At 40.4% G+C, this 21,183-nt stretch overlaps 1 non-coding gene across 1 annotated transcript; it reads right to left on the bottom strand.

Annotated features, from left to right (window-relative positions):
• Window positions 1-2,792: 2,792 nt before the first annotated feature.
• Window positions 2,793-2,864, bottom strand: trnaa-cgc (transfer RNA alanine (anticodon CGC)). The gene has a single exon. It is a non-coding gene; the product is annotated as a tRNA-Ala (tRNA).
• Between the last annotated feature and the right edge of the window lie 18,319 nt (window positions 2,865-21,183).

The raw sequence follows: 21,183 nt of genomic DNA, 5'->3' as shown, positions 1-21,183 counted from the left end.
TAACATTAGCAGGAGCAGGAGCTGTAGCTGTGGTAATATCAGTAATAGTAACATTAGCAGTAGTAGCAGGAGCTGTAGTCGAGGAACTAGTAGTAATAGTAACATTAGCAGGAGCAGGAGCTGTAGCTGTGGTAATATCAGTAATAGTAACATTAGCAGTAGTAGCAGGAGCTGTAGTCGAGGAACTAGTAGTAATAGTAACATTAGCAGGAGCAGGAGCTGTAGCTGTGGTAATATCAGTAATAGTAACATTAGCAGTAGTAGCAGGAGCTGTAGTCGAGGAACTAGTAGTAATAGTAACATTAGCAGGAGCTGTAGCTGTGGTAATAACAGTAATAGTAACATTAGCAGTAGTAGCAGGAGCTGTAGTCGAGGAACTAGTAGTAATAGTAACATTAGCAGGAGCTGTAGCTGTGGTAATATCAGTAATAGTAACATTAGCAGGAGCTGTAGCTGTGGTAATATCAGTAATAGTAACATTAGCAGTAGTAGCAGGAGCTGTAGTCGAGGAACTAGTAGTAATAGTAACATTAGCAGGAGCTGTAGCTGTGGTAATATCAGTAATAGTAACATTAGCAGGAGCAGGAGCTGTAGTCGAGGAACTAGTAGTAATAGTAACATTAGCAGGAGCTGTAGCTGTGGTAATATCAGTAATAGTAACATTAGCAGTAGTAGCAGGAGCTGTAGTCGAGGAACTAGTAGTAATAGTAACATTAGCAGGAGCTGTAGCTGTGGTAATATCAGTAATAGTAACATTAGCAGGAGCAGGAGCTGTAGTCGAGGAACTAGTAGTAATAGTAACATTAGCAGGAGCAGGAGCTGTAGCTGTGGTAATATCAGTAATAGTAACATTAGCAGTAGTAGCAGGAGCTGTAGTCGAGGAACTAGTAGTAATAGTAACATTAGCAGGAGCAGGAGCTGTAGCTGTGGTAATATCAGTAATAGTAACATTAGCAGTAGTAGCAGGAGCTGTAGTCGAGGAACTAGTAGTAATAGTAACATTAGCAGGAGCTGTAGCTGTGGTAATATCAGTAATAGTAACATTAGCAGTAGTAGCAGGAGCTGTAGTCGAGGAACTAGTAGTAATAGTAACATTAGCAGGAGCAGGAGCTGTAGCTGTGGTAATATCAGTAATAGTAACATTAGCAGTAGTAGCAGGAGCTGTAGTCGAGGAACTAGTAGTAATAGTAACATTAGCAGGAGCAGGAGCTGTAGCTGTGGTAATATCAGTAATAGTAACATTAGCAGTAGTAGCAGGAGCTGTAGTCGAGGAACTAGTAGTAATAGTAACATTAGCAGGAGCAGGAGCTGTAGTCGAGGAACTAGTAGTAATAGTAACATTAGCAGGAGCTGTGTGGTAATATCAGTAATAGTAACATTAGCAGTAGTAGCAGGAGCTGTAGTCGAGGAACTAGTAGTAATAGTAACATTAGCAGGAGCTGTAGCTGTGGTAATATCAGTAATAGTAACATTAGCAGGAGCAGGAGCTGTAGTCGAGGAACTAGTAGTAATAGTAACATTAGCAGGAGCAGGAGCTGTAGCTGTGGTAATATCAGTAATAGTAACATTAGCAGTAGTAGCAGGAGCTGTAGTCGAGGAACTAGTAGTAATAGTAACATTAGCAGGAGCAGGAGCTGTAGCTGTGGTAATAACAGTAATAGTAACATTAGCAGTAGTAGCAGGAGCTGTAGTCGAGGAACTAGTAGTAATAGTAACATTAGCAGGAGCAGGAGCTGTAGTCGAGGAACTAGTAGTAATAGTAACATTAGCAGGAGCTGTGTGGTAATATCAGTAATAGTAACATTAGCAGTAGTAGCAGGAGCTGTAGTCGAGGAACTAGTAGTAATAGTAACATTAGCAGGAGCTGTAGCTGTGGTAATATCAGTAATAGTAACATTAGCAGGAGCAGGAGCTGTAGCTGTGGTAATAACAGTAATAGTAACATTAGCAGTAGTAGCAGGAGCTGTAGTCGAGGAACTAGTAGTAATAGTAACATTAGCAGGAGCAGGAGCTGTAGTCGAGGAACTAGTAGTAATAGTAACATTAGCAGGAGCTGTGTGGTAATATCAGTAATAGTAACATTAGCAGTAGTAGCAGGAGCTGTAGTCGAGGAACTAGTAGTAATAGTAACATTAGCAGGAGCTGTAGCTGTGGTAATATCAGTAATAGTAACATTAGCAGTAGTAGCAGGAGCTGTAGTCGAGGAACTAGTAGTAATAGTAACATTAGCAGGAGCTGTGTGGTAATATCAGTAATAGTAACATTAGCAGTAGTAGCAGGAGCTGTAGTCGAGGAACTAGTAGTAATAGTAACATTAGCAGGAGCTGTAGCTGTGGTAATATCAGTAATAGTAACATTAGCAGGAGCTGTAGCTGTGGTAATATCAGTAATAGTAACATTAGCAGGAGCAGGAGCTGTAGCTGTGGTAATAACAGTAATAGTAACATTAGCAGTAGTAGCAGCAGCAATAACAGTAGCTGTGTCAGTACCCTGCTAACACATAACGTTGTCACAACATTGTCACAACGTAATATAACGTAATTTACGTTGCTACAACGTTTTGGCAATGTTGTGTTAGCAGGGTAGAAGCAGCAATAATAGCAGCAGTCATAGATGAGAGTGGTAATAAAAGTAATAGTAGTTGTAACAGGAGCAGCTGTAGTAGTATTGTAGTAGCAGTTGTTAAATACTAACACAATCCACAACATTTAGGCTTCACAACATGACAAGGGAAACATCAGCAGACAAATATCAGTAGTGATATAAAAGGCGTTATATATAAATCAAAAGAGTGGAGATGCCGGGGATTGAACCCGGGGCCTCATACATGCGAAGCATGCGCTCTACCACTGAGCTACATCCCCCTCGCAGGATGTGCATTTTACAGTGGAGCCCTTTAACAATGGCGCAGGCCCTGTATCTGGGCTGTGCGAAGAGAAGTGCCAGTTGCAATTGCTGATGTCACAGCGCCCTCTGGTGCTCAATCTACAACAGCACCCTTCAGACACCGCACGACTTCACATTTCAGAGCAACGACTGAGGAGCGCTCAGGGGTTAGAGCACTGGTCTTGTAAACCAGGGGTCGCGAGTTCAAATCTCGCTGGGGCCTTGGCTATTATTATTATTATTATTATTAGTGCTCTCCATTTGTGATTGCACTGTAACAAATACCTAACGTCATGATAAAGGAAACGACTCAGATAAAGGAACAAATTATTAAGATGTTGTACCTGTATTCAAATAAGTTTTCAGGTTTTTTTAAACAAACTGTGGCAGAATTATCATCAGTGTAGGGTAGTATACTATACTGAAGTGTATTGTAATGTAGTTTAGTGTAGTGTGATGTATTATAATGTGCTGTAGTGTACTTTAGTGTAGTGTAGTAACTGGGGGTGCAGCGTAGTCAGTCTGTCTGTCGGCAAACTGTATCTGTGTACGTGTCTTTCTTCATATAGGATCTCTGCCTGTCTCCATGCGATCCCGCACAGGTACACACGCCATGAAAGGATCAATACGAAAGCTGCAATTCAGAACACGACCACACGTGGCGGCGTTACTCCATTCTTCCCGATTGGGACATCAGACCTATATGGAGGATAATCCATACCAAAATAAAAATAAATACACAGAGAAAATAATAAATGAATGAATAAATACATGTTGACATAAACACAGCCAGAGCGGGTCACAGACCTGCTGACCAAGGAACTATGTACACAGCGAGGCAGCGAGCACCATCAGCTGGGAACAGCAGCAGTGAGCTCCATTCTACACAGGCTAGAGCAGAGCCACAGTCCTGCTGTTTACACGTTATATATACATAGCGGGGTACAGGCCAGACGCCTGTGCAACACAATGCAATAATGAATGAACTATATACAGGGTGGCCTTTAAGGCAACGTACCTGGAGGCCGCATGACAGACCCTGGAACACATCGACCAGGAGCAGCTCACATGAGTGCTCGACTGGAAGGCATAGTCCAGTGGAAGGGAAGACACGGTTCAATAGCTCCATCAGGATGTGCTTAACAGGGTCAGACTGGGAGAGGAAATTAGGAGCCAGAGCCCGTGGGCTACTGGGGCTCGACTACAGCCAATACCAGGCTCCCAATGGAAGGGACTGGTCCCGTCACATCCAACCTGTAGAACCGGGCAAATGTAAGTGGTGAAGCCCAAGCTGCAACCGCACAAATGTCTGCCAAGGGGGCACCTTGAAAAAGGGCCCACAATGTGGCAACACCTCGAGTCAAGTGGGCCATGAGGTGTTCAGGCACCAGGGTCCCGGTGGACTCGTAGGCCATGGTAATAGTGACCACAATACAATGCGAGAGGCACTGATTTGAAAGCGCCTGGCCCTGTGTCCACGCTCCATAAGACACAAACAATTGGTCTGAGCACCGAATGTCCTTAGTGCGTTCCAAATAGCACCTGAGGGCCTGCACAGGGCAGAGCAGGTGAAGCCAACTCTCTTGCTCCGAAGCAAAGGGAGGAGGATGAAAAGTTGGTTGACATGAAATGGAGACAGCACTTTCGGGAGGAACGCAGGGTTAGGCTGTAGCGTGACCCTGGAGCCATCTCCCACAAAACGGACACACGATGGGTGTATGGACAGGGCATGTAACTCGCTCACGCGTTTTGCAGAGGTGATTTCCAGCAGAAATGCAGTCTTAAGTGACACTAGCTTCAGCTCAGCCTGGATTGGGGTGTCAAAGTGTGCCCTGCACCTGGGCTCTCCGTGGAGGTGGGCGATAAGGTCTACAAACCAGAATCTGTGAGGCCACCGTGGGGCTATCAGCAGAACTGTCACTCGTTCTCTCCTGACCTTGACCAGGACCACCGGGAAAAGGGGGAACAGTGGGAACACATAAAGGAGACAGTGTGGCCATGCGTGGGCTAACACGTCGATCCCTAGGGTTCCTGAGTGGTCTCGGACAAAGAACCATAGTTCATTAAGTCATTAAGAACTATCTTCAGCGTAAAGAACAAGGAGTCCTGGAAGTGATGGTATGGCCCCCACAGAGCCCTGATCTCAACATCATCAAGTCTGTCTGGGATTACATGCAGAGAGAGAAGCAACTGAGGCTGCCTAAATCCACAGAAGAGCTGTGGTTAGTTCTCCAAGATGTTTGGGCCAACCTACCTGCCGAGTTCCTTCAAAAACTGTGCAAGTGTACCTAGCAGAATTGATGCTGTTTTGAAGGCAAAGGGTGGTCACACCAAATATGGATTTGATGTAGATTTTTCTTTTGTTCACTCACTTTGCATTTAGTTAATTGATAAATATAATCTATTGTCATGTCTATTTTTGAAAGCATTCTTACTTTACAGCATTTTTTCACACCTGCCTAAAACTTTTGCACAGTACTGTAAACCCCTGAACACACAATATTCCTCCCTAACCCAATACAACAAACAACACACACAAAAGCCAGGATTGCTAAAATATTAACTTTCACAGCTACGTGGACGACACACAATTATATTCGTCAGTAAATCCTAACAATACCATAGACATAGAAACACTAATCTGCTGAGATTAAAATTTGGATGACAAATAATTTTCTTATGCTTAATTCTGATAAGACAGAAATCCTAATTGTAGGTGACAAAAATCTAAATATTCATCATATACTGACAAAACTGAGTAATGATAACTTTATTTTCTCCCCTAAAGAGATGGCACGAAACCTTGGTATCATCTGTGGCCATAATCTATCCTTTGAATCACACATTCAGAATGTGTCGAGATCTTTCTTCCTCCAGCTTAGAAACATTGCTAAACTAAGACAATTCCTCTCATTACATGACACTGAGAAATAGGCACACATTTGTTACATCTAGATTGGATTACTGTAATTCCATTCTGTCAGGTATCACAAATAGAGCTATTTCTGCACTTCAGTAAGTGCAAAATGCTGCTGCAAGAATCCTAACTAAATGAAAAAACATGAACACATCTCTCCAGTATTAGCTTCTCTTCACTGGCTCCCCGTGTACTACAGGATAGACTTCAAAGTTCTCTTATTAGCATTTAAAGCACTAAAGGGACTGGTACCTCCCTACTTAAAATATCTCCTTATGGAATATATCGATCCCAAGAAGCTGGTTACTTAGTGGTCCCTAAAATACACAAGAAAAACGCAGGTGGCAGAGCATTTAGTTATAGGTCCCCGAAACTGTGGAACGATCTTCCAGCCTATGTAAGAGCAGCCCTGTTTTAGCCTTTAAATCACAGCTGAAGACTCATCTTTTTAGTCTCTGTTTTTCTAGCCAATAGTGCCACCGGTATGCCATGGACATGCAGTGAATAATTGTATTTGGACATGTCCTGCATTGAATAACCAGCACCTAAGCACAATTTTGTTTTTGTCTTCCAGCAATAGCCCCCTCTGAGGGGTTGATGAGGCCCTTTGTCCCCCACCATGGAAGCCCGATGAGGCACAACCCACCCCAGAGGCACCCCACCACGGAGGGCTAACACCCCAAGGTCTGATGAGCCATCGCCACTCAAGGGCTGTTGATGTTCCAACCCCCGCCCCCGAGGGCCAGTGAGAGGTCCCCACCAGAGGGAAGACCACAGCCAGCAGCACTGTCTAAGAACTTTCTAATCTCCTTGCTGCTGTAACAACTATATTGCCTGGATGGGAGGCAACCATCAGGCCTAGACCTTAAGCCCCGAACCCCCAGAGATTTATTTTCTCCTAGATGCCATCTATAGGAGTTTATGGTGTATTTAATGTTGGTTTACTTTATTTTAGTTCATTTAAACTGTTAAAGGTCTATTATTATGTATTTATTTGATTTAATTTTGCTGTATGTTTGTTGTATGTTCATCACTCTGTAAAGCACTCTATGGCTACCCTGCAAATACAGATTGATTGATTATATACAGTGCCTTGCACAAGTATTCATCTCCTTGCCAGGTTTCTACAGTTTGTTGCAATCTGAGTCTATAATCATTAAAACTTTGAAATAGGACTTTATATTTAGATTCAACACCAGGGATTTCCATACCAGTCATGGAGGACTCCCTGTCCTAATAGTTTTTGTTCCAACTGATTGTTCAACACAATCTACTCCAAACTGATGAAGCAAAAAATACTGATATTAAGTAAATTACCTAGTTTAAGAAAATCTGAAAAAAAAAAACGCTTTTGATATGGCAAACCTTAATTAGTCCAGGTGCAAAAGATCAATTTACAAAGGTACATAATTTGTGTTTTGGTCTCTTTGTTTCTGTATGTTTCCTTAGTAAAATACTAAATTGTATATCATATTCAAGTCAAAACAAGTCAGAGAAAAAGTGGTAGAAAAGCACAGATCAGGAAACGTTTACAAGAAAATGTCCATGTCACTGAATATAGTGATGATCTTCATTAACAAGTGGAAGGTGCTTCGCACTACCCAATCACTACCCAGATCAGGCCTACCTTCCAAACTGAGCAGCTGGGCAAGCAGGTAACTGGTTAGGGATGCCACTGTGATGTCAAAATTCACCTTCTGAGATGGCGGTCACTGTTCATACATCACCAATATCGCAGTCCATACACAAAGCTGGCCTGTGCATGAGCAAGTGTCAAGAAAGCAGCCATTACTGAAGAAGACCCATCTTAAATCTCATATGGGGTTTGTGTCAAAGCATGTAAATGATACTGCAGACATGTGGCAGAAGGTTTAGTGGTCAGATGATATAAAACATATTTTGGTCTTAATTTAATGCATTACACCTCGCATAAGACCAACGCAGCACATCACCCAGGCAACAGCATCCCAACTGTGAAGCATGGTGGTGCAGCATCATGTTAAAGGGCTGCTTCTCATCGGCAGGGACAGGCAAGCTTGTCAGGACTGAGGGGGAAATGAATGGTGCCAAGTACAGGTGATTTCAACAGATAGATAGTTAGAAATAGATAAATAGATTTACTAATAGAGAGATAGACTTTGTCTTAGTGTGTCCATCCAATCAAACTGTGCAAGTTTCCTGATTTGGGTGCAAAAGTATGATTATTATGATTATAATTTTATAATAGTAATTATAATCATGTTTGAATCGGAATTATTTTACCTGGCTGCGAAAATGCTTTCTTCATGGCTCTCTCGCTGTTTCAGAATTGCACCTGCTGTTCCTTAACCTGTTTTATGTCGCCGCCCGCTGTCCCGCCCGGTCCTCTGACGGGCCTCTATATATAACGTTAGTAACCAAGTACAGCCCGTTACAACGACCAGGTCGAGCAGGGCAAAGAGGCAAGTGCCGCGGTTCCGTTTCTCAGACAGGCTCGGTTCGGGCCAAGAGAAGACAGACCGAGAGAAAGAAACTCATATAAATTACCAAGGAAGAAGGAAGAGCTAGAGAGAGAAAGAGAGAGAGAGAGGTGGAGAGACAGGAGGGAGAAAGGAGAGAGAGAGATATTTGGGTAAGTTGCCCGACCGTTGTATTGACGTTGGAAGCCCTACTTTTATTTAATTTGTTTGTTCTGATTGCATATATTTTGTGACGTCTGTATGCTACTTGTTTGCTGTGTGTGCGTTATTTTTAATAGGCACCGTTACAACTAATTGTAGACTTCATCAATGGGCTATGTGTACTGTATTGCCCGATACGTACAAACCAGCACACAAACACCAATACAGTTACGTGATTGAAAACCGACAACTCGTTTTGTTTACTTTAGAAAAAATGTCTTTCACGCTTTTTTGATTCGTTTCAATTAGTCGGAATATATGTCTGGGTGTCTCTCTGGGGCTCAATCAGTGTAGTGACTGACATCTCCCTGAGAGACCACGAAGAGTTTATTGAAGAATATATATATATATATATATATATATATATATATATATATATATATATATATATATATATATATATATATATATATATTCTTCAATAAACTCTAATAATAATAAATGAGCTTTGTATTTATGTATATGTTATGTAGCCTGTGTGTGTGTGTGAGTGCGTGCGTTTTTGTACACTGAACGAATTGAATTACATTGTTTCAAACACTTGAGCAAAAACAACCGGTATATTTAGTGATAAAATATATGCGACATGTTCGCGGACTGGTATGTTTGAATATAAACAAAGCGCATTAAAAAACTGCAATTAAGACTCGTCACAAATGGCGCAGTGACACCCAGTAACACAAGTTTGTTTGAGTGTGTCTGTGTCTGTGTGTGGTTTATTCTAATATATATATGTATGTATATAACACTTGCTCTAGACCCTCACCTATTTAAACATTGTGCAAACGTACTGTATCGCCCCTCACCGCTTTAAATATTGTGCAGACCCAAGTGTAATTGCAGCCAAGTGCAAAGTGGCTGCAGCACAAAGCGCAAATCACTCGGGATAAAAGCATGTGGGACAGTCATACTGCACTGTCTCAGGTTTCTCTACCGAAACGCTTCGAGGGAAAGCTCAGTATGGGATTCTGTGGGAACCAAATTCAAACACTCTCGCCTTTTCTCTCTCAATGTAGATAGGCTACCAACAACATCTTTCCAAATAATATAAAGATCGCGCCTCATCTCATCCTTCGACTACAAAAACAACAACAACAACAACAATAATAATAATAATAATAATAATAATAATAAATTAACACGTTACACAGAACTGACTAGGCAATTGCTGCCTTGAAATAGCCTACAGCACAATCGATACATGCTCTGATTTAAAACTCAGCACAAAATCATAATCGTTTTCATCATCATTATAATTATGAGTCGTTTTAAATCGCCTGTTTAATACACGGGGCGGTCAGGCTCCTCTGACAGGCTCAGGTTACGCAGCATTGGGCAGGGTGGGAGGCTTTTCCCAAACGTGTTTAAAGAAGCGGGTGAGTCACCGTTAATTGCCCGCCGGGCGTTAAATACAGGAGTAGCTGCACAAACCCAGAAACACGACAGACCGGTTCAGCCTCCAATGGCTCTCAGCGCTTCAACTGTTATATTTCACTCTTTAGAAGGAAAACAAAAACAACAACAACAACAACACTAATAATAACAACAATATGATATATGATCATAATACAGTAGATGATATTCATAGAGAGGTGCGAGTACTGTGGCATACAACAGTCACATTACAATAGTGCGGAACTATAGTGAAAAATTGAAGAACAGTGTTCTACAGTTGTACAACAGTCACACTAACAGTACAGTAGAATAGTGCTGTTACAATAGGGGGCTGTAGTAACAGTACAGTACAACAGTACATGCAGCTGCGGCTGTAGATCATGTGAAAGCATCTGATATAATATACTTAGATTTCAAAAAGCTTTTTATAAGGTTCCACACCAAAGACTTGGAATTCAAATTGGAAGCTGTAGGCATTCAGGGTAATGTAAGCAGATGGATTATGAACTGGTTGATGTATAGGAAACAGAGGTTGTCGATTAGAGGAGTCGCTTCTAACTGGAGTGAGGTTGTTAGTAGAGTTCCACAGGGATCAGTACTAGGGCCTTTGCTTTTTCTAATCTATATTAATGATCTGGACTCTGGGATAGTTAGCAAACTTGTCAAATCAGCAGATACAATCTCTGCAGCACAGGCTATTCAAAGGGACTTAGATAATATTCAGTTGTTGGCTGACACCTGGCAGATGAAATTCAATGTGGACAAGTGCAAGGTAATACATGCAGGTAACAAAAATGTCCACTATAATTACACTATGGGAGGAATAGAACTAGATGAATTAACGCATGAGAAAGACCTAGTCTATGTGGACACCTCACTTTCTCCTTCCAAACAATGTGGGGAAGCAATAAATAAGGCAAACAGAATGATAGGGTATATTGTCAGAAGTGTAGAATTTAGAACAAGGGCAGTAATGTTCAGACTGTACAATGCACTAGTTAGAGCTCATCTGGATACTGTGTGCAGTTCTGGGCTCCACACTTCAAGAAAGATATCGCTGCTCTAGAGGCAGTTCAGAGGAGAGCAACCAGACTTATTCCAGGTCTGAAGGGAATGTCCTACTGAGAGACTGAGGAACTGAACCTTTTCACCCTGGAACAGAGGAGACTACGTGGGGACTTGATTCAAGTCTTCAAAATCATGAAGGACATCGACCACATCAAACCAGAGGAGCTTTTCCAAATCAGCAGGGACACACGCACCCGGGGACACAAATGGAAATTGTGCTTTAAGGCATTCAAAATGGAAAACAGGAGACATTTCTTCACACAGAGAGTTGTCACAATCTGGAACAAACGATATGGTTGAAGCTGAAAATTTGGGAACATTTAAAAATAGACTGGATAGTATCCTTGGATCACTTTAATGGACACCAAACGAGCACGATGAGTCAAATGGCCTCCTCTCGTTTGTAAACTTTCTTATGTTCTTAGAATAGGGGGCTGTAGTAACAGTACAGTACAATAGTACTATTATAATAGGGGGCTGTAGTAACAGTGCAGTAGAATAGTGCTGTTACAATAGGGGGCTGTAGTAACAGTACAGTAGAATAGTGCTGTTCCGGATTGCGTTACTGCTTCTTGCTTATGTGCCCTACCCCGTTCCGCTACCACACAGGAACAATGTGACTCTCAAATGTCATTTCTGTTATTTCTGACATTGACAAAGAAAATGTGTCTGTCCTTAAGCAACCTTGTAAAATACTACTACTACTACTACTACTACTAATACTACTACTACTACTACTACTACTACTACTACTACTAATAATAATAATAATAATAGTCCAAGACAGAGAGGTCAGGCTATTTATATATTTAGCTAGAAATCACTACATATTATTATTATTATTATTATTATTATTATTATTATTAATAATATTATTATTCATGGATTGATTAGGAAAGTCTGCATGGGAAAGTACTTTTTGCTCAACATATTTTTGAATATGTATTATTGTGTTTGGTACTATGCAGTTCGCTATCAGTGACAGTTTGCAGGTTTGTGTGAGTAGCAGTGGAAATTAAATTAAATTAAATTGGGATTAAATTAAAACTTTGACCCACCTGCTAATAGAAAACTATTAAAACTGCTGTACTCAGTTGTGGCATCATTTTTATTTAGATGCCACTTTCTTCCAATCATAAATGTAACCGCTATGTTTGTAGTTTGCTATTAGTGGGTGGGTCAAAGTTTTGATTTAATCTAGCCCTAGGTCAGGAGTAGGGTGTATCAGTGAAAGGCTGTGACAGGGTGTAGGTTAATAGCTGTAGTATAAAGTATGTGTGTAGTATACTAGTATGTGTGCAGAAGTGTATCAGAAGCAATGATAGGTGTGGCAGTATGTATGTGTAACAGGAAGATATATAAGCCACGGAGGGTTTGGGTTGGTCGCCGTCTTTATTTATCAAATTGTATACATAAAAAAGAAAGAAACGATATTCTCCTTGTGGAGTAGCCTTCAAACTCCAAGAGGAGTTGTTAAAAAAATAAACTAACAAAACAAACTAACAAAATAAGCAAATGAAACAAGCAGGCACAGGGTATATCTCAGCCACTCCACGACTTAATACTGACTGCAGTGATCTGGGGATCTCCCTGAAAGAAGGAACAGGGAGGTTAAAATAAGTGAGGCACAGCTGTGGTGAGAGCGTTGATTACCGTCTGCATCTGCGCCGCAGCTGCATCCAACTACCTGGTGCAAAGCACCTAAATGAGACGCAGCTGCAGACGCTGATGAAAGACAACCCAGCACTCACCATAAGCTGTGCCACAGTATGTAACAGAACCACACTGCACTAGAGTATATTACACTACACTGCCTTATATAACACTACATTACTACACTATATTACACTATACTATTTTATATACTAGTTTTACATATCACATCAATACTTCAAACACAAACTGATCCACAGCCCAACTCAGTGAAATTCAGTGAAAACAGCCCAAGAGGAAAATGAAGCCGTTTTGTAATATGCCAATTAATTCTAAGTCTGACTCTCTCTCTCTCTTCCTCTCCCTCCCCTTCCTCTCATCATACCCCTCCCTGCATCTTTACCTCCTCTCTCTCTCACACACACTCTTCTTCACCCTCCTTCTCTGATTTGCTCTCTCTCACTCACTCCTTCACCCCCCTCCATGTAAAAATAATATTATTTTAACATTTGAAAATAACAGGTTTGACAGTGATTACGAAAAACCTCTACCAGTCCACACCCCTGTCCCTCTCTTTGTCTATTCACAGTGGGAGTGATATTCATTAATAATTATTATATTGAATTAATAATAACAACAACAACAATACTAATAATAATAAATAATAAGATTCAAACTGAAGTTCGGGAGGAGGACAGCCCCAGTCTCACACACAGGGCCAATTTTACCCAAAGGACTACATGGGCTAGAATTTAATTTAAAACTTTTTAAAATTGATTAGATTGTGCAATAATCACGTTTTATACAAGAACATAAAATACATAAAATATTTTGTGCCTTTCTATAATGTTGAACGTCAACTCACATTTAAATTGTGGAATCTGGCCAAGTTAAAAAAAACTAAATAAAAATAACTAATAATGTCTCTGCCAATCAGCAGCTTGCATTTTCCTGGCACACTTGAAGTGGACAAGTGCGAGGCTAGTTAACTTTTGAATAATCAAAAACAGGTATCACAACGCCAATGTCACAAAAATTGAGCCAGACAATGCTTTTATCCAAGTGCTTTGGGAGAAACAGGTTCAGTGGCTATGTTTACATGCAAAGAATTTTGTTAATCTGAATTAATTAGTTCTGATTGAAGATTGCGAATGAACTGTTTATATGAACAGAAACATGAGTAAATTCATAACAGCTATAACATTATGACCACCTGCCTAATATTGTGTAGGTCCCCCTGTTGCCACCAAAACAGTCCTGACCCTTCGAGGCATGGACTCCACTAGACCTCTGAAGGTGTGCTGTGGTATCTGGTACCAAGACGTTAGCAGCAGATCCTTTAAGTCCTGTAAGTTGCGAGGTGGGGCCTCCATGGATCGGACTTGTTTGTCCAGCACATCCCACAGATGCTCGATTGGATTGAGATCTGGGGAATTTGGAGGCCAAGTCAACACCCTGAACTCGTGATTCATCAGACCAGGCCACCTTCTTCCATTGCTCCGTGGTCCAGTTCTGATGCTCACGTGCCCATTGTAAGCGCTTTCGGCAGTGGACAGGGGTCAGCATGGGCACCCTGACTGGTCTGCGGCTACGCAGCCCCATACGCAACAAACTGCGATGCACTGTGTGTTCTGACACCTTTCTATCAGAACCAGCATTCACTTTTTCAGCAATTTGAGTTACAGTAGCTCATCTGTTGGATCGGACCACACGGGCTAGCCTTTGCTCCCCACGTGCATCAGTGAGCCTTGGCCGCTGTCGCCCTGTCGCCGGTTCACCGCTTTTCCTTCCTTGGACCACTTTTGATAGGTACTGACCACTGCAGACCGGGAACACCCCACAAGAGCTGCAGTTTTGGAGATGCTCTGACCCAGTCGTCTAGCCATCACAATTTGGCCCTTGTCAAAGTCGCTCAGATCCTTACGCTTGCCCATTTTTCCTGCTTCTAACACATTAACTTTGAGGACAAAATGTTCACTTGCTGCCTAATATATCCCACCCACTGACAGGTGCCATGATAACGAGATTATCAATGTTATTCACTTCACCTGTCAGTGGTCATAATGTTATGGCTAATTGGAGTATGTACAAGGTATGCCATTCTTGCCATTGGTAGCGGTAACATGTATCATGTGCTGTACACAATACTTGTATTTATAATACTTTTGAAAATTATACAGGCTCAGCAAAATATGCTCTTTGTCCAACAAGAATTAGTGCACCGTAATGGCAGAATAATTCAAATGATTAGCTTGATGCCTTTCACCCATCAATATTTCAGTCATTTTCAAGTCTTTCAAATTTGTAACAAACACAGCACACCAATTTTTGCCTTTAGTTTTTGGATTTAACTGCGTGACTCACATTAACGGACATACATACATATATTCTGATTGAAAAACATTTCTTAAAAATGATTATTACTCTAGAATCCTGTATGCAATTATATCCACGTCATGCACCTGTTGGCCATGTCTCACAACGTGTCCTGCATTAAGCACCAGATTCAAAAGCACACCACAAAGACCACTCATCTCAAAGTACCTGAGGGGAAAACCATGGAGGGTGAATAGGAGGACTAGGAATTACTAAATGAGAGGAAAGAAGGGAGAAGAGAAGAGAAGAGAAGAGGAAACAATGGATTGAACACACGGCACAGGACCCACTTCTAGCTGACAAGAAATGCAGCTCCTTTGGTCTGCCTGGAGTGGGACCTGCGAATGGGGAGGAGACCTGTTTTGGTGGCATGGCTTCAGAGATGGATGTGACAACGTGAATTACGTTGCTACAACGTTGTGGCAACATTGTGTGTTAGCTGGGTTATGTGGTGCAGATTAAAAACAAACTGTAACGCACCGGCTACAAAACTCATTGTGGTTACATTTACCATTAGAAGAAACAAGCAACTAAAAATAAGCCGAAACTGTTCATTGGAAATCAGCTGTTTCCGCTGCTGATGTTGGAGTTTCTATGTGAATGCAAGTCTACTGTTGTGACGCCCAAATTCATCAATAACATCAACATACATTAGTTTGAGGTCCTTATGTACAGGTGTGCGAGACCATAAAGTCTTTTTTCGTAGTGGAGCACAAATATGTTTTAAGTAGTTCACTGAACATCACTTGTAATATGAGCACATTGCAAGTGACATAACTCTCTGAATAAATAAGTACAGTGTTAAGCCACCTGGTTCAACATATCTACCGGATTAGCATAGTGGGTATAACTTAGTGCTTGAGGTGCTCTGAGTGTCTAAAGTGCATGGTTTAAATCCCAAGCGGGTAGCTCATTTTGTGTTTATTTTTTCTAAATTGCCATGGTCCTGCCATTAGATTAGCGGATTTATTTATTTATTTATTTATTTATTTATTTAATCCACCCAATGTGCAGTGCACAAACCTCATACATTGGATGTGTTGGTGAGCAAGTTAGGCAACCATGTATGCCTGTAACAATATTCCATAAATATCATCCAGATGTCAAGTGTCACTCGATGCAGTGTCTCTTAAAAGTTGCCTTCAGTCCATATAGAGAGAGATGCATGAATTATCCGAACTTCGGTTACAAAATACAGAAATTATAATGCACATGGTTCTATGGTACAGATTCACTGTAAGAAAGTATTTACTTGGATTTCTAGGCTCAATATTCATTTAGACAGTTATTTAGTTTCTATTTGAAAATGGCAAATTAGTACATTATAACAACAACAATCATATTAATAATAATACTGGTCTATAATTTCAGTAACGGATATTTGCATATTTATAAATCATTCAACATCGAGCTCCAGAATGCTTTTATATTTATATATAACAGTTTATCTGTCAAAAAGAACTCAAAGCAGACATACCATCAACAAAGCAATTTGAACTTAACCACGAATAATATAAATAAACTACAATAAAGTTTTTTGATAAAATTACAATTGATGTCATTAATCTGATTTTATAATAGCAGCGAAGGATACTAGCTATATCTGTGAACTTCAAAGCAACGCATAATTATTAGCATCATAAATAATCATGGATGATCAGATAAGCACAAATCTTAAGAAGATAAAAAAAAAATGTGTGGAACCATTTTCCTACCTCTCAAGCTGTAGCGGGGTTTGTAACTGCACCTCTCACTGCTGTCTCTGTCGCATTTCCTGCTCGCCGCTGCTTAAGCTCACGGAGTACTTGTGATGGACTGTTACAATTCTTCCCGCGAACCCCTGACTGGTTAGCGACACTCTGACTTTTCAGCAGTAATAAATAAAAACATTACACATGCAGCCGTTCAGTTACAGTGTTAGAAACTGACTACAAAAATTGCATGACACTTTTTTACCAATGCGTGTGAGCATGAGAATATGCTCAAATGTGTGAGTCTCACGGCCAGTAATGCCGGCCAGTATCCGTTTATATTAGGTTAGCATACATATTGTAGTTAAAATATATCAGCATAACAGCAGTTCTTGAGTTGAGCATTCACTGTTGTAACTCTCATCCAAGGCCTAGAAATCTGTGTAAGCATACCAGTGTATCTGTACCGTAGAAGCACGTGCAATAATGCACTCATCACAGATTTAATGTGCATTCTAATGTATGCATTTTGTAAGTGAAGTTCGGACAAATCAGTAGTTTTTCAATAATTCATGCATCTCTCTCTAATATGGGATTAAGAGTGACTTTTAAGTGACAAACACTGCATTGAATGACTGCTGTCAAAGCGACTGTAGCATAAACATACAGTATAATTGCTATTATGAATACTTACACGAATAAGTAAAGCATTTGGAGACATCTGGATGCTATTTATGGAATATTGTTACAAGCATATATGGTTGCCTAACTTGCAAGCCAACACATCCAGTGTATGAGGTTTGGGCACTGTACATTGGGTGGATTAAATAAATAAATAAACATGAATTTATCCCAGGCACAGTATACAAAGTGGAACTGATAACTATGTTTTCCACTGTACTGGTGTGCACTGTTACACTGACAAACACAATACACAAAGCAGGCGTGTGGGCTGTCGGATCACCACCACCCCAACCCAGAAATATTACAAGGTGTACTGTAAAGAGTACTTATGGTGCCATAGCTTGTATTCACCTAGAAACTCCTACATCAGCAGCAGAAATAGCTTACTTCCAATGAAGACACATATTTCTAGCAGGCACACACATCAAAAATTGTGCATCCTCTCCTATTTCAATTACAGAGCTCCACCAAAATAGATCTCTGTGATTGACAAGCACCAGAACCTAGTTTGCCTGCATAATGTCGATTGATGTGTGATATTTTGCTGGTGATATGTGGTTGTGAAGCAAAGATATGTTTGAGTCCAAATCTACATGATTTCATGTTTTTCGACTTCGAAATGACTCAATTGCGCATTTCAGGTCTCCAATTGTCAAAATCTTTGGGGGGAGGACCCCCAGACCCCCCGCCCTAAATTACTCAATCCTCTTCATTCCCCCCCCACCTTCTGGAGTCTGGACTTTGACTATACCTTGACCAAGAAATTTGGACCCTGACACAAAATAATTAACTACCCATGATCTAAGTAGAAGTACGCTGTATAGAGCTCCAAGTGTAGGTCCTGTAGGCTAGTCTCATATCCCAAACAAGACCTACTTGTTAATATAGAATGCAGACATGTCAGCCCATGTGTCAAATCACTTTTGACATCATAAATAAACACTGTGCAAACAGAGAGCTTAACTCACATTAATTGCACCAATTATATTATACTGAGCCCATGGTAATAAGTTTGAATTGTATACTGCATACTGTCAGGTAGATAGTTCTATAGGTTATAAACCACAAATATCATAATTTAAGTGTTTCCTAAAGCAATTACCATGCACAATGCATTGCTCAGTTAATAGAAACAATAACTAATGAAAATATAGAAAACAGTTTTTGCAAACTATAATCCCAGATTGCCAATGTTAACACAGAAATAAGAGGCCTGATTTCATTAATGAAGAACATCATACTTTTATTAACTGAAGATTAAAATATTACAGTTCACATAATACTGAATCCAGCACATGCACTAAACTTAATACATTATTACGTTATTAACTAGTTATTAACTAGCTATATCATGTTACTGCGTACTGGCTTGCTACAAATCTCTTCCTATTGTGACATCATCTTCCGCGGCTCTCGGCTCTCGGCTGTCTCTGCGATGAAGTAGGTGATTGACCGCATAAAAAAATGACTGACAAGCATTTTCTGCAAAGTGATTGGGTGCATACAAAATGATTAACAGTTAGTCCTGCCACATTCCAATTTCTCTGGGTCTGCAGCAATACCCTACTCTCATATTTTAGATTTAATTTAGTGAGAAGCTAAGCTGCGAGATTCCCTCCTGCGACTCATACTATAGTAAGCCAAATTATCATTTAAAAATATCTTTAATTAATTGAAAGATATCTTCAAATATTTCGAGATATCTCTAAATCATTTAAAGATATCTCATTTAAAAGTACATTTAGAGATATCTGATATTTGAAGATATCTTGAAATGCATTTTGAGATAGCTCTAAATGATAATTTGGCTTGTCATACTCTTCCGCAACTTTTTTGTGAACATTTTTGATATAATCCTGCCTTTGATTTCTATTTGTGTTTGTCTTTGTTTATTCTATGCTTAAAGAGGGACCTGTGACCCGTTTAGGAACTAACTAAGGTTTTATTTGCCGTTTCTGTATGTCTCATTGTTTTGCTCACTGTAAATAAACCTGCACTTCCTTCACCCTACTTCCCAGCCTCTATTATTCTAATAATGCACCATTCGCCCTGAAAAGTGTTGAAATTAAAAGATCTTTTGTCATCCATACATGCATGTTTTTGGTTTGCAGTGGAACAAAACAAAAAAGCTGTGGAAAGAACTGAATTATTGCTTATTCTATAAAGACATTCTAAAATGGCCCAGACGATATTATTGATACCCTTTAGAAGTTATATGAAATAATTATATTGTAGTGATACCTTAAGCAGACCATTCTCTTTTAATTAGTATCACAGGTGTCTTCAATCGCATAATCACTCATTCATCCAGTTTAAATGGATAAAAGTACTCACTCTACTGTTTTGTGTTACTGTGTGTACCACACTGAACATGGAAAAGAGAAGGAAAAGCAGAGAGTTGTCTGAGGAGGTTAGAAAGAAGGTAACAGCCAAGCATGGTCAACATAAAAGGCTACAAGACCATCTCTAAAGAGCTTGTTGTTCCTGTGAGCACTGTTGCTAATATTATGAAGAAGTTTAAGGCCCATGGGACTGTAGCCAACATCCCTGGACATGGCCGGAAGAGGAAAATTGACCCAAGAATGAAGAGAAGGATTGTTCAAATGGTGGCGAAAGAACCAAGCCAACATTCAAGCTCAAGGTGCAACAGTTTCAAGTTGCACCATCTGTCACTGTCTGAATGAAAATGGGCTCCATGGTACAAGACCCAGGAAGACCCCACTTCTAAGAGAGAAACACAAAATGCCCGACTGGAGTTTGCCAAAATGCATGTGGACAAGCCACAGTCCTTCTGGAAGAATGTCCTTTGGATAAACGCAACAAAGTAGAGCTTTTTGGTAAATCACTACAACTCCATGTTTACAGGAAAAAAAATGAAGCTTTCAAAGAAAAGAACACCATCCTTACCATGAAATAAAGAGGAGTCTCAGTGATGTTTTGGGGCTGCTTTGCTGCCTCTGGCACTGGGTGCCTTGAATCTGTGCAGGGCACAATGAAATCAGAAGACTATCAAGGCATTTTGGAGCGAAACGTACAGCCCAGTGTCAGAAAGCTGTGTCTCAGTCGCAGGTCATGGGTCCTCCAGCAGGATAATGACCCGAAACATACCTCAAAAAGCACCCAAGAATGGATGGGAAGAAAACATTGGACCATTCTGAAGTGGCCTTCTATGAGTCCTGATCTAAATCCCATCGAACATCTGTGGAAAGAGCTGAAACTCGCAGTTGGGAAAAGGTACCAATCAAACCTGAGAGAACTGGAGTGGTTTGCTCAAGAAGAGTGGGCCAGACTACCAGTCGAGAAGTGTAGAAATCTCTTTCAGAGCTACAGACAGCGTTTGATTGCAGTTATTGTCTCCAAAGGCTGTGCAACGAAATATTAGGCAAAGTGTCCCAATATTTTTGTCTGTGGCATTTTCATTTGTTTTATTATTTAAAGTAATATGTTACGTCATAAATCAAAGGCAAAGTTTCTATTCCATTAAATGTGAAATAAAGAAAGATGGATAGCAAATACTTTTGTCAATTTCTGGATACCAAAAACCAATACTTCTGACCACATCTGTATCTATGCAACCACAACTGTACATAATTCCTAGTTCTTTTCACACAAAATTATTTTTTTAAGCATGTTATTGCAGAACAGTAAATACAAGTCTCAACATTTGACACTGGTCTTGTTCATCATGTTTGCAGCAGAAATGAATCAGTTCCAGTTGCATTCATCTTTACATCATTTGTGCAAATGCAGATTGCTCAATTGTTTAGTCACCCATCGTGAAGCATGAATGGAAGAGGCCAAAGGCAAATTCTCAGTTGTTGGCAAGAGATGGTGCAAGTCAGAGAGGGAGGAT

This window comes from Amia ocellicauda, chromosome 12 (assembly GCF_036373705.1).
Source record: "Amia ocellicauda isolate fAmiCal2 chromosome 12, fAmiCal2.hap1, whole genome shotgun sequence".
Taxonomy (NCBI): Eukaryota; Metazoa; Chordata; class Actinopteri; order Amiiformes; family Amiidae; genus Amia; species Amia ocellicauda.
Note: the sequence above shows the minus strand (reverse complement) of the source record. Positions and strands in the feature narration are given on the sequence as shown.